Source organism: Notolepis coatsorum (genome assembly GCF_963971535.1).
Source record: "Notolepis coatsorum genome assembly, chromosome: 11".
NCBI classification, from domain to species: domain Eukaryota; kingdom Metazoa; phylum Chordata; class Actinopteri; order Aulopiformes; family Paralepididae; genus Notolepis; species Notolepis coatsorum.
This window is the reverse complement of record NC_140175.1, coordinates 31,494,986-31,507,462: the sequence shown is the minus strand read 5'-3', so window position 1 is coordinate 31,507,462 and position 12,477 is coordinate 31,494,986. Positions and strand designations below refer to the sequence as shown.

General features: G+C 48.2%; 1 long non-coding RNA gene across 1 annotated transcript; it reads right to left on the bottom strand.

Annotated features, from left to right (window-relative positions):
* Window positions 1–84: 84 nt before the first annotated feature.
* Window positions 85–1,897, bottom strand: LOC311236698. The gene is made up of 3 exons (XR_014620238.1): window positions 1,515–1,897; window positions 1,186–1,224; window positions 85–95 (listed from the first exon to the last, which is right to left on the bottom strand). It is a non-coding gene; the product is annotated as an uncharacterized lncRNA (long non-coding RNA).
* Window positions 1,898–12,477: the final 10,580 nt, after the last annotated feature.

The following is a 12,477-nucleotide window of genomic DNA, read 5'->3' as shown; positions in this document are numbered from 1 at the left end:
AAGAGGGAAGAGCTCGACGTACTTGAGCCGGAGAAATGTCCACTCCCCAGGGACGTCGGTCCGTTCTTTCCACTGCTAACGGGAGGGGAAAACATCTACAAGACAAACACACCACACTTTACCTCAGAGACACTTGAGTTAGAAATGCATGTCCACTCTACATTCAAGGCCTATATGTAACATCACACCTATAGTGTAGAAATCTATACTAACACAAAACACACTAAATAAATCGTATGAATACAAAATGTTGTTGAAATACGTGTTAATAAATGTTATGGCACAAGCAGAAAGCAGAAAGGCATATTTGCAGAGCTACTTAAAAGTGTGAGGTGAAGGTATAGCGTTAGAAACAGATATTTTGGCCTATTCCCTAATGCATTATTTCTATTTGAACTCCTTGCAATTGTAACGGTTACGTTTACAATCCAATCAAAAAAAAGGAGAGGTGAAAATGTAGGCCTGTCACCCTTCAACATCAATAGATGTGTATTATTATCAATGCATGGGCCAATCAATATCAAAATTGTTCTACAACTGGACAGGGGGGGATACAAGGAGATGGCATGCCTTGCCTCATGTTAGCAGGAATTATATGAAAAGCATCTCCCTACAGTAGGCTATACATTTTTTAAGAAAATGTATATGGGAAAATGCTGAATTTGAACAAACAGCCGAATAACACTTTAATGCAAGTGGTCAACAATCTAGAACTGAGTGTTTTCCAGCATACAGGTGCCTGTTTTTTCCCCCCTCCCAGACAAAAGTTGATCCCAGAGCAGAGCAGGCAGGAGAAAACATGGCCGTGAGGGGAACATTTCCTGTCCTTCAACTTCCGAACTGCGTTTTTCAGCCTCACAAATATTTTTGTGCCACAACTACATGCAGGGCTCCGACTCAAGTTGTAGTCGGGCTGTTATTCTAAAAAGTGACATAGAAGCATAAACAGCCTGAAAGAGGACATGCTGTGACACATTGGCCAACTATTTATCAATATCTCTAGAATCCCTCCCGCATGCAGTGATATAGCTAAAACAGTGTGCAGCAGAAAAGAGACCTGCGTCTGAAATAATAGCCATGATGCAGAAAAGAAGCATAAACTTGTGAAATAGAATTGTTTTGTATTCTATCATGACAGTGTAAAAAAAAACAAGGAAAAAAAGACTTAAAAATGGGATATACTACCATTGATGTTGGGAACATTTTCAAATCGTTGTTTCGCATCTATAAGACAACAAGATTACTAATGCAGTATCATGTTTATCTGCACATGATGGATTTGGTAGAGAGACAACACTATAGGAAACAGAAACCACACAATAATGCTTTAACTTTTAACTTCAGTTACATTGAAACAACTTTGTTACACACAGTGAAAGAAGCACTTTATAGGTGAATCACAATGAATTAATAAAAATCATGAGGACTAGTATACACACATCAAAATGTAAACAGTATAGTCGACGGTATAGGTCGCATTTTTAACCACGGCTTATAGAAAATCAAGTGCTTACCGCGCTGAAATCCAGCAGGTCGCTGAGCTCTTTGTCGGTCCCTAACGCAGCCATCCGCTGTTGATGATGCATTTTAGCAAAATCACAGACCTAGAAACATGTGAAACAAACAAACACAGCGATCTGTGAGAACAGAACGCCAGGTCTCTCAATAGATGGGAGAGGAGAGGTGGAGGAGGAGGGGGACCTCGGCTTTAGAATCTCTCCTCACACAATCCACCGGTAACCCTGGAAGCGTCCGCGACTTTTGTTTTTTTTTAATAAATCGAGTTTTCCTTTCAGCGCATCCTCGGAGGAAAAAACTGTAAATTCCAGGGCGATCATAAAAGTCAAATGGACAGAAAAGCAAAAAGCCAGGCAAGTCCAGCGGCAGCTCGGTGCTGAGGAAGAAGCGCAGTTTAGTCGCCGCGGCTCGGCTGCTGTCATGAAGCGAGGAATAAATATATAAATAAATAAATAACTAAAACCCGCTCCTCGCTGAGAGACAATCTAATAAAAAAAAAATGGTTTTGCAAAAGAGGCAGTTTGTAGATTAATAAGCGATCGGCCGAATGTTTAGACGTGTGCAAATGTGTGTTTAGAAGATGGAATATTAGAAAGGACTTTGTGATATGATCTCCTACACAGCCGAGTTTATGTTCCATGTGCATGAAGTGCCACAGGCTCGCAATCATGTGTCTGTACGGCCATCTAGCTTACATCTCTATTTAATACCGCTGCCGTTATGAACAGCCTGTAAGTGTGTTTGTTTGTGTAACATTAAATTATACTTCAAGAAATGTGTTGGAAAATAATATAATAAATGTATAGAGATTTCATTGATTGATTGACTCACTGACTGATTTCTTGTTTTGGAATGGTGTTAATAATTATGTTCCAGGGAGCGGGAGACCGGATGGGGGAGGGAGGGGTCAGCTCTCAAAATTAATAAAAATGTTTTAACACATTCATAAAGTACAAAGCAAAACTTTTGTGTAATAACATGTTTATAAGCCCTATGTTGGATACAATGACTCACTAAAGCAAATGCAGTGCCGTAGACCTTTGAGATGCAATCCCACATATAACCTTTTTGGATATATATAAAGGAGTCCTGATTTTCACTAAATAGACCAGTGTATCTATTGGATTAACAGCGTCAATATGTATATCAGGGAATGTATGGGTGAGCCTTCTTTGCAAAAATAATATATAAATGTTTTAAGTGACCTATAGCCTACTTTAGTAAAACTACAGCCTATATGTACATGATGCAGTGGCTTGCACTTTCATCCAGATAAAAACAACAAATCACATGGTGCAAAATGGGGGACCCTGATGTAAACAAGACGAAAGTCTTTCTCTGGTCTGCATCCCCTTAACAATTGTGTGTATTGAGCTGTACTGTACTGTACCCATTCTGCAATCTGTTAATAAAGTTATCAATCAATCAATCAAGTGCGTGTGCAGTTTGTTATCATAGGCTACTATCTAAGGCCAGTTCTCACAATTGGGCAGCAGCATCCACTTGCAACATAAATTGTCGCCCGGAAAAACCTACTCTATGCATAATAATGATTCACATATCAAGGCCCAGTTCTCAAGATCTCAAATACATAAACAAAGTGGTAAAAAAAATCTAAATCTATGCGCGTTGTTGTTGTGCTCGCGAGGAGGGCCCGGAGCAGCAGCAGCCGGGGGGGGCTCCGTGTCATGAATAATGACAGCTCTCCTCTGAAGGTGTCGCCAGTAAGTAACGGGACGCGCGTGCGTGACAGCAGCTCTGATGTCTTTGTCTCGCCGCGCACGGAGCCAATAGAGAAGTTAGTTTGGGGCCACAGTCTCATAGACGAGCTGGACGGACCGCGCGTCAGGTTCAAGGGACGGGAATCGGGATCACGACTAGAACCGCGATGATCAGTGGATTACACATTGAAGAGACACCAGTCAGTGTCTTCTAGTTCAACATGTCTCAACACATGCGCATGTTTGTATTAATTAATGATTGTGTGCCATTATTACTATCAAATGTAATTATTGTGTAATATTACTGTAATGAGTGGTATGTGTATGAATTTGACTCCCAGGGACAACGATGGAAATAATAAGTCTTGGCTTTTCGTTTCTATATCCCTGACAAAGCAAATACTCATGTGATCTGTATTATGTTTGTTGTCTAAATAAAACCTACCTAATAGTCAGACACTCAGAATGTTTCAATACAATAGTTTGTGACATTGTAACAGTTTCTATGATGCTCTATGCAGGAGGATACATATAGAACAGCATGTAAACTGTTACAATGTCACAAACTATTGTATCGAAACATTCCGAGTGTCAGTCAGACGGTGGTGTCTTTTCATACATTAAACCCCTTTCTGTCTTTCTCCCTCTCTCTCTCTCTCCTTTCCCCCCAATGCAACTTGCGCCAATAGAATAAAACGAAACAAAATTACCTGTCTCTGTAGTAGGCTACTGTTAATCCACAAATGTGTGTTTGTTCTTTTATTTGCTCAACAACTGTGTCCTAGTAATAATAGAGCTATAAACACGCTGTCGACTTTTACCCAGCTAGCTGCAGTGTTGCTGCTGCTAGCCCAAATAATTCTTTCTCCGACAACGATGTTTGAAGCCTACATTTGCTTTCAAAACACCACAGGCTTTTCCAATGCAGTGTCAAGTCGCTGTGAGACGGTACTTGTACATCCAGAAGTTGCCCTAAAGCACACAGGTTGCGTTGTTTACGGCTCCCATACAGCTATCAGTGGCTACTCTCCTCCATAGCCCCTCTATACTAAACCTGCTGCTGCCATGCTATACTGTTGTCGCATGTGACTCACAGAGAGAGGAGCGTGTTGTGGAGCACCGAGCTCGCTCCACATCCGGGACCCTACGTCACCCTGGAAGATCGCTGACGTCACCAGCCGACAGCCCATAATAATCTCTCTCTATCGGACAAGTTCAGTGTACTGTCAAAGATCAGGTAGGGAGGGCTCATCTGTTTAGGATAGGATAGAATAGAATAGAATATAACACAGACAGACTTATAGAGATAATAACTTAATCTCTCTCTATCGGACAAGTTCAGTGTACTCTCAAAGACCAGGTAGGGCTCATCTGTTTAGGATAGAATAGAATAGAACACAGACAGACAGACAGACTTATAGAGGTAATAACTCTCTATCTCTCTTTCTCTCCCCTCCCCCTCTCTTGTGTGTATTGAGCTGCACTGTATTGTACCCATTCTGCAATCTGTTAATACAATTTTCAATCAATCAATCAATCAATCTCTCTATCTCTCTCAGTCTCAATTCAACACTTGTAAACTAGGAAATATAATAGGGGAAAGGGAGAGAGAGAGAGACAGAGAGAGAGAGAGAGAGAGAGAGAGAGAGAGAGAGAGAGAGAGAGAGAGAGAGAGAGAGAGAGAGAGAGAGAGAGAGAGAGAGAGAGAGAGAGAGAGAGAGAGAGAGAGAGAGAGAGAGAGAGAGAGAGGAGAGAGAGAGAGAGAGACGATGAGCGCATAGCACTGAATAAGATAACTGACAGTTTTGGTCTTGCATATTTATTTATAGTAAAACACAAGATACTTGTGCCCTAATGATAAGGATAAGAGCTCAATGAAGAAGCCAAATCACATTGCCAAAAGAAAGTCTAACATGCCTATACATGATGATTATACTGTGGAACCGCACACTGTGGATATATTACATGGCCCACAACGGCAACAGCACTGCCAACTACAACAGACCCATGTCAAGAGTTAAAGTTAGAAGCCATATTCTGACATTTATAAAGCTGTAAAGATTAGTATTGAAATGCCACTTATTTTAGGCTCGTCATAAACAGTAGATCAAACCTGACATTGTTACATCAGCTCTTAATTAGCCTGCTGCTTTGTTGAAGAAAGAAAGAAAGAAAGAAAGAAAGAAAGAAAGAAAGAAAGAAAGAAAGAAAGAAAGAAAGAAAGAAAGAAAGAAAGAAAGAAAGAAAGAAAGAAAGAAAGAAAGAAAGAAAGAAAGAAAGAAAGAAAGAAAGAAAGAAAGAAAGAAAGAAGGAAAGAAAGAAAGAAGCAGAGACACCATGACGTTCCTCTAATGAAGATTTTAACCAGGTTTTTTCAACAGCACTGTTTGACAAGATCAACAACATAACTGGGCAATACAAGGCCTCTGGATAGGATAGAATAGAATAGAGATTGGGCAGATCCAATACATATTCCATTACATCAGGATTGCAGACATCTTGGTAAGCAAACAACAGGTGTCATAATCACGGCGAGAGCCTTCTTCACCCCTCATCCTTCCACACCCTTATATGGGCAGCATCCGACCCCTGCGCTCCCACGCTGCCAGAGGGAGATCAATCAGCGCGGCTGTGAGGGATTCCCTCATCATCAAACCCCTACTTCAGCCCACGGATCTTGCTCTCCTCGTCGCAGTGTTAACCTAACAACCTAGGTACGACGTCGCACACTAGCCTTGCTACTCTGTCCTTGTTGCATACCATGTCCTAATCTTGTTCTCCCTGTGCCCAAGACCACTACGGACTGACCATCGGGAGCAGCAGGAGTTTTTCCCGGTGGCCTGGCAGACTGGCATGGCCTGGCTGCCCTGGCAGACTGGCAAATGCTTTTTTTTATTTTTAAATTTGTTTGTTTGTGCCCGCAGTCAGGCCACTGAACTCCGAGTCCGAAGCAGGCCAGGTCGGTATACATGTTTCTATTTGCGCATATATAAATTCAGGCAAGCAGGCAGGAACAAATTAGTTAACTTGTTATTCACAACCCAGCGCGATGCAGTGCGCATGCGCAGGCCTCGCCAGTCGCCAATCTCAAACAAGCATATTAATTTAAATCATGATGAGATCAACTGGCGAAACCCGGGAGATATGAACGTTTTGGATAGCTCTAGAATGGGTGAAGACGAACGTCGGACTAAAATTGAAAGAATGAGACGAAAGCGGGGCGCAATCAGAGGTGTTATTACGCAAGTTTTGAATCAGATGGACATTGAAATTGACGTGGAAACTCCGGATGTTGATCACTTGATCACTTTATTGGATGTACTGGGAAGAAGACAGTTTGTTGGAACCTGACGGTGAAATAGAACAGCTATAAGTCTGATGGATGATTTGGATGCTGAGATTGAAGCCACTGAGATGTATAAGGAGCGCGTCATTATGTTGAACTGACGGCAGCAGCGCGAGGGTGAGTGATACTATAATGAATCGACTAGAGAGCGCCAGTGAAGTAGAGAAATGTAATGTAACTGCACCGGTAAACTTCTATAAAGGACACTTTCGTATTATAACCCGACATTTGGACAATCCATTATTTGGAAAGTAGTTATTCTACACTTTGGTGTACAACTTGTATGGTCCGTTTTGTGACAGCGTCGCTGTCCATGGTGCTGAAGGTCGCATTGATAGTGTATACAGCCTCTACAGTGCCACCACGTGATACAACGCAGCAGGATACAAAACGCAGTTTTTCCCCCAGGGGGGGGTATGGGTATGGGCCTGACGCCTGGCCTGCCTGAGTCAAATTCCCGGTAGGAGTTATGGTCCCAGTCCGCGACTGCCCAGGACCACCGCTCCCAAGACACCACCCACCTGGACGCTCCTGTGCTGCACGATGAGTGCACCTGCTCGCATCTACTTGCACATTCCTGTACTATAATACCTGTCTCCTTGGTGCCTACATTAAACCAACCTAAAACGCTCCATTCTCTCTCCTCCTGTGTTCTGCTAGTGGGCTCCGCCACTGCTGCCCTAACAGAACACTGCGACCAAATGTCGAGTCCAGCATCACAGGATTCCGGAGAATGGAGAGAGTTCCAGAGAGAGTTCCAGACCATCGTCAACGGACACGCCACTCTGGTAAACCAGCACACACGCTCACTAGAAGAGACCACTGCCCAACTTCGCACTCTCACGCTCAGCTCTGTGGAGCGAGACAACCCATGTAACCGCTTTGATGCATACATCTCTGCCCAGCCAACCCCACCTGTTGCACCCCGTACAGAGAGCCCCATGTCCCCGCACCAGAACGCTACGATGGGGACGTCTCTAAATGTCGTGCCTTTATTTTTCAATGTTCACTAGTATTCAGACAACAGCCGCGCACCTTCCAAAGTCTAAAATTGCTTACCTGTCGGGTCTGCTCAAGGGTCCTGCGTTAGAATGGGCAACAGCTCTCCACTTCAGTCAGTCCTCCCTCTGCAATTCGTTCTCTGCATATATCGATGACATGCAAAAGGTCTTTGACCACCCACCCGGGGGCTCGGATAATTCTGCTGGCTTGTTCACTATCCGCCAGGGAAACCGCAGCGTGAGCAAATATTCAATTGAATTCCGTATCCTAGCAGCGGGCTCCGAGTGGAATGACATTCCGTTAAGAGGGGCATTCCGTCAAGGCCTCAGCGACGTTCTAAAAGACGAGTTGGCATCTAAAGAGAAACGACCTCCCTGGACGAGCTAATTAATTTAGCCAGAGAACTGGACACGCGTCTTCGCGAGCGCCGTCGTGAGAAGGCTAGCGGCACCCGCCCTCCGTTGCCCAATTCATCTAGCTCTCCTTCCCCCAGGCGTGCTGCCCGCGTCGAGCACAGCCCCTCTGAGCCAATGGAACTTGATCGGTCTCACCTCCATCCCAACGAACGCCTCCACAGGCTCAAAACGGGGGCATGTGTTTACTGCGGTCAGCTCGGCCACTTCCTCGATTCATGCCCGCTTCACTCAAACGGCGGGGCTCGACAGTAATGCTGGGCGCATGTTCGAGCCTAAATTATGCACCCAGCTCCGGTCCCAATATGCAATTCAGTGCCACACTGTGTTGGAATGGCCAGTCGCTTCCCCTGTCCGCGCTGGTTGATTCGGGTGCTGATGAAAATCTCATTGACGCTGGCGTTGTGTCCCGCTTCCGTATTGCTACAGACACTTTGCCTATCCCCTGCGATGCCCACGGTCTAAATGGGAGGCTACTCTCACGGATAACTCGCCACACCAAGCCACTCCGCCTGCTGCTCTCAGGGAATCATAACGAGGTTATTCGTTTTCACGTCACTAATTCCCCCCATAATCCTATTGTACTCGGCATGCCCTGGTTGAAGTTACACAACCCAGTGATAAACTGGCCAACTGGTTCGGTCGTGAGCTGGAGCGCTCACTGCCACGCTACCTGCCTACAGTCTGCTCGGCCGCCATTGGAGGTCACTGGTTCTCACGTTCCCAACGAACCCATTGACCTTTCCGCTATCCCTCCAATTTATCATGATCTAGAGGCTGTTTTTAGTAAACAGCATGCTCTCTCCTTGCCACCCCATTGCCTGTATGACTGTGCCATTGACTTGCTCCCGGGAGCCCCTCTCCCCGCTAGTCGCCTGTTCAATCTCTCGCGCCCGGAGAGGGAGTCCATGGAGAAATACGTCCATGAGTCCCTGGCCTCGGGCATTATCACCCCCTCCTCCTCTCCTGTCGGCGCTGGTTTCTTTTTCGTTTCCAAGAAGGATGGCTCCCTTCGCCCCTGTATTGACTACCGTGGCCTCAACAACATCACGATCAAGAACAAGTACCCCCTGCCGTTAATTAACTCTGCGTTTGAACCTCTGCAAGGTGCCACCATTTTTACGAAGCTGGACCTCAGGAATGCCTATCACCTCGTCCGTGTCCGGGAGGGGGACGAATGGAAGACAGCCTTTAAGACCCCGCTCGCACTTCGAGTACAAGGTAATGCCCTTTGGGCTGACCAACGGCCCTGCTGTCTTCCAAGCCCTTGTCAATGACGTTCACCGTGATGTCCTTAACCGCTCTGTTTTTGTTTATTTGGATGACATTCTGATTTTTCCCGCTCTATGGAAGAGCACATCCAGCATGTCTGCCGGGTCCTCCAACGCCTGCTGGAGAACAAGTTGTTTGTCAAGGCGGAGAAGTGTGAGTTCCACGTCTCCTCCATTGGGTTCCTCGGCTACATAATAGAGGGCGGCCAGATCCGGGCAGACCCCGAGAAAATCAAGGCAGTGTCAGACTGGCCCAGACCCACCAACGTCAAGCAGCTCCAACGCTTCCTGGGATTTTCTCACTTCTATCTGCGTTTCATCAGGGACTACAGCCGGGTCGCTGCACCCCTTACCCAACTCACTCTGCTTTCCGTGCCCTTCGTCTGGTCCGCTAAGGTGGACTCCGCCTTCTCCGAGCTGCGTAGTCGCTTCACCTCCACGCCCATCCTCATCCAGCCGGACACGTCCCGCCAGTTCGTGTACCGGGGTGGGGGCGGTCCTCTCCCAGCGCTCCGCTCTCGACCAGAAACTACACCCCTGCGCCTTCTTCTCTCGCCGCCTGACCCCGGCGGAGGTCAACTATGATATTGGGAACCTGGAGCTCCTGGCAGTCAAGCTGGCCTTGGAGGAGTCGAGGCACTGGCTGGAGGGCTCAGAGATCCCCTTCCTGGTCTGGACGGACCATAAGAACCTCGCCTATGTCCAGACGGCCAAGCGCCTGAACTCCCGCCAGGCCCGCTGGGCGCTGTTCTTCGGCCGGTTCAATTTCACCCTGACATACAGGCCAGGCTCCAAGAACATTAAGCCGGATGCCCTCTCCCGGCAGTTTGTCCCCGAAGGGGGCCCCTCACACCTTGACACCATCCTCCCTTCCTCCTGCTTGGTGGCTTCCGCCACCTGGGAGATCCAGTCCGTCGTCCGAGAGGCCCAGCGCGCCCAGCCTGATCCACGTAACGGCCCACCTAACCGGCTTTTTGTCCCCGACCTTGTCCGCTCCCAGGTGCTCCAGTGGATCCACGCTTCCCGGTTCGCCTGTCATCCTGGGGTCGACCGTACCCTGTCCCTACTGAAGCGGCACTTCTGGTGGGTCTCCATGAGGGAAGACACCCGTGCCTCCGTCCTTGCCTGCATCGTCTGTGCTTGTGGGAAGGCTTCCCACCGACCACCTGCCGGGCTCCTCCATCCGCTGCCTGTTCCAGGCCAGCCCTGGTCACACGTCGCCCTGGACTTTGTCACCAGTCTGCCTCCCTCACACGGTAACATTCTCACCATTGTCGATCGGTTCTCAAAGGCCGTTCACTTTGTCGCTCTCCCCAAACTTCCCTCTGCTTCACAGACTGCGGACCTGATGGTGCTCCACGTCTTCCGCCTCCACGGGATCCCGGTGGACATCGTCTCCGACAGAGGGCCTCAGTTCATCTCCCAGGTCTGGAAGGCCTTCTGCCGGGCCCTGGGGGCCACGGTCAGCCTCTCCTCCGGATACCACCCGCAGACCAATGGCCAGTCGGAGCGGGCCAACCAGGACCTGGGGTCCGCCCTCCGCTGCGTCACGACCCGGGACCCCTCTGGCTGGAGCGCCTTCCTGCCATGGATCGAGTACGCCCACAACTCCTTGTCCTCCGCTGCCACAGGTCAGTCCCCCTTCGAGTCTTCTATGGGCTACCAGCCTCCACTGTTCCCTACCCAGGAGGAGGAGATCTCAGTCCCCTCGGTGCAGGCGCACCTTCACCGCTGCAGGAGGATATGGGAGGACACCAGAATCGCTGCTTTGCCTACCGCCACCGGACCCCGGCCCCCGAGGTCAGATGGTTTGGCACTCGTCTCGGGACCTGCCTCTAAAATCAGTTTCCCGGAAACCCCTCAGTCGTCAGACTCCAGCTTCCCTCCCATATTCACCCCTCATTCCATGTCTCCCAGCTGAAGCCGGTGGTCTCCAGTCGCCTGTCTCCCCCAGCTCCGGAACCTCCCCCTCCGCTGATCATAGACGACCATCCTGCCTACACCGTCCGGCAGTTGCTGGACGTGCGTCGTCGTGGTCGCGGCTTCCAGTACCTGGTGGACTGGGAGGGCTACGGCCCGGAGGAGCGCAGCTGGGTCTCCCGCCAGATGGTCCTGTGTCCTAACCTCATCCGGGACTTCCATCGGGCCAACCCTGGCAAGTCTGGAGGGTCGCCAGGAGGCGCCCGTAGAGGGGGGGGGTCCTGTCATAATCACGGCGAGAGCCTTCCTCACCCCTCACCCTTCCACACCCTTATATGGGCAGCATCCGACCCCTGCACTCCCACGCTGCCAGAGGGAGATCAATCAGCGCGGCTGTGAGGGATTCCCTCATCATCAAACCCCTACTTCAGCCCACGGATCCTGCTCTCCCTCGTCGCAGTGTTAACCTAACAACCTAGGTACGACGTCGCACACTAGCCTTGCTACTCTGTCCTTGTTGCATACCTTGTCCTAATTTTGTTCTCCCTGTGCCCAGGACCACCGCTCCCGAGACACCACCCACCTGGATGCTCCTGTGCTGCACAAGGAGTGCACCTGCTTGCATCTACTTGCACATTCCTGTACTATAATACCTGTCTGCTTGGTGCCTACATTAAACCAACCTAAAACGCTCCATTCTCTCTCCTCCTGTGTTCTGCTATTGGGCTCCGCCACTGCTGCCCTAACAACAGGTGATTACAATTAAATAACATGTCAACTTTGGCCAATGAGCTGTGCTCATAGAATTGCACCATATTGGTAGGAAATGCATAACATGAGAATATAATGAATAGTCATGAGAATATAATGAATAGTGCAAAAATAAATAAATAATAATAAGTTCAATACAGTACTGTCTGCCACAGACATTGCACACAAAGGCCTGACCCATTATGGCAGGTGCTGGCATGTGTCTTCTCTGTCTATCAGCCATGTGTCTTCTCTGGCTTTACTTTTTGTCCTCTGCCAGTTGTACAGTATACCTCGGTGTATTAACCTGCGCCAGGTGGAGCGTGTGCATCACTGCTTTATTTGATAGTAGTTAGAGAGTGGAAGATACGGACTTAATAAAGCCAAGCTTCAGGCGAACGTAGCTAAGATCTTGAATTCAGATGTAGCGTGCACAGCGCACAGGCGGTTCGCCTGACAGGCCTTCTTCAGTATGCAGGCTCACAGCTCAGGGGTTCCAGGGGAAGACATGAAACAAAGATCTCAGGCCAGATTCA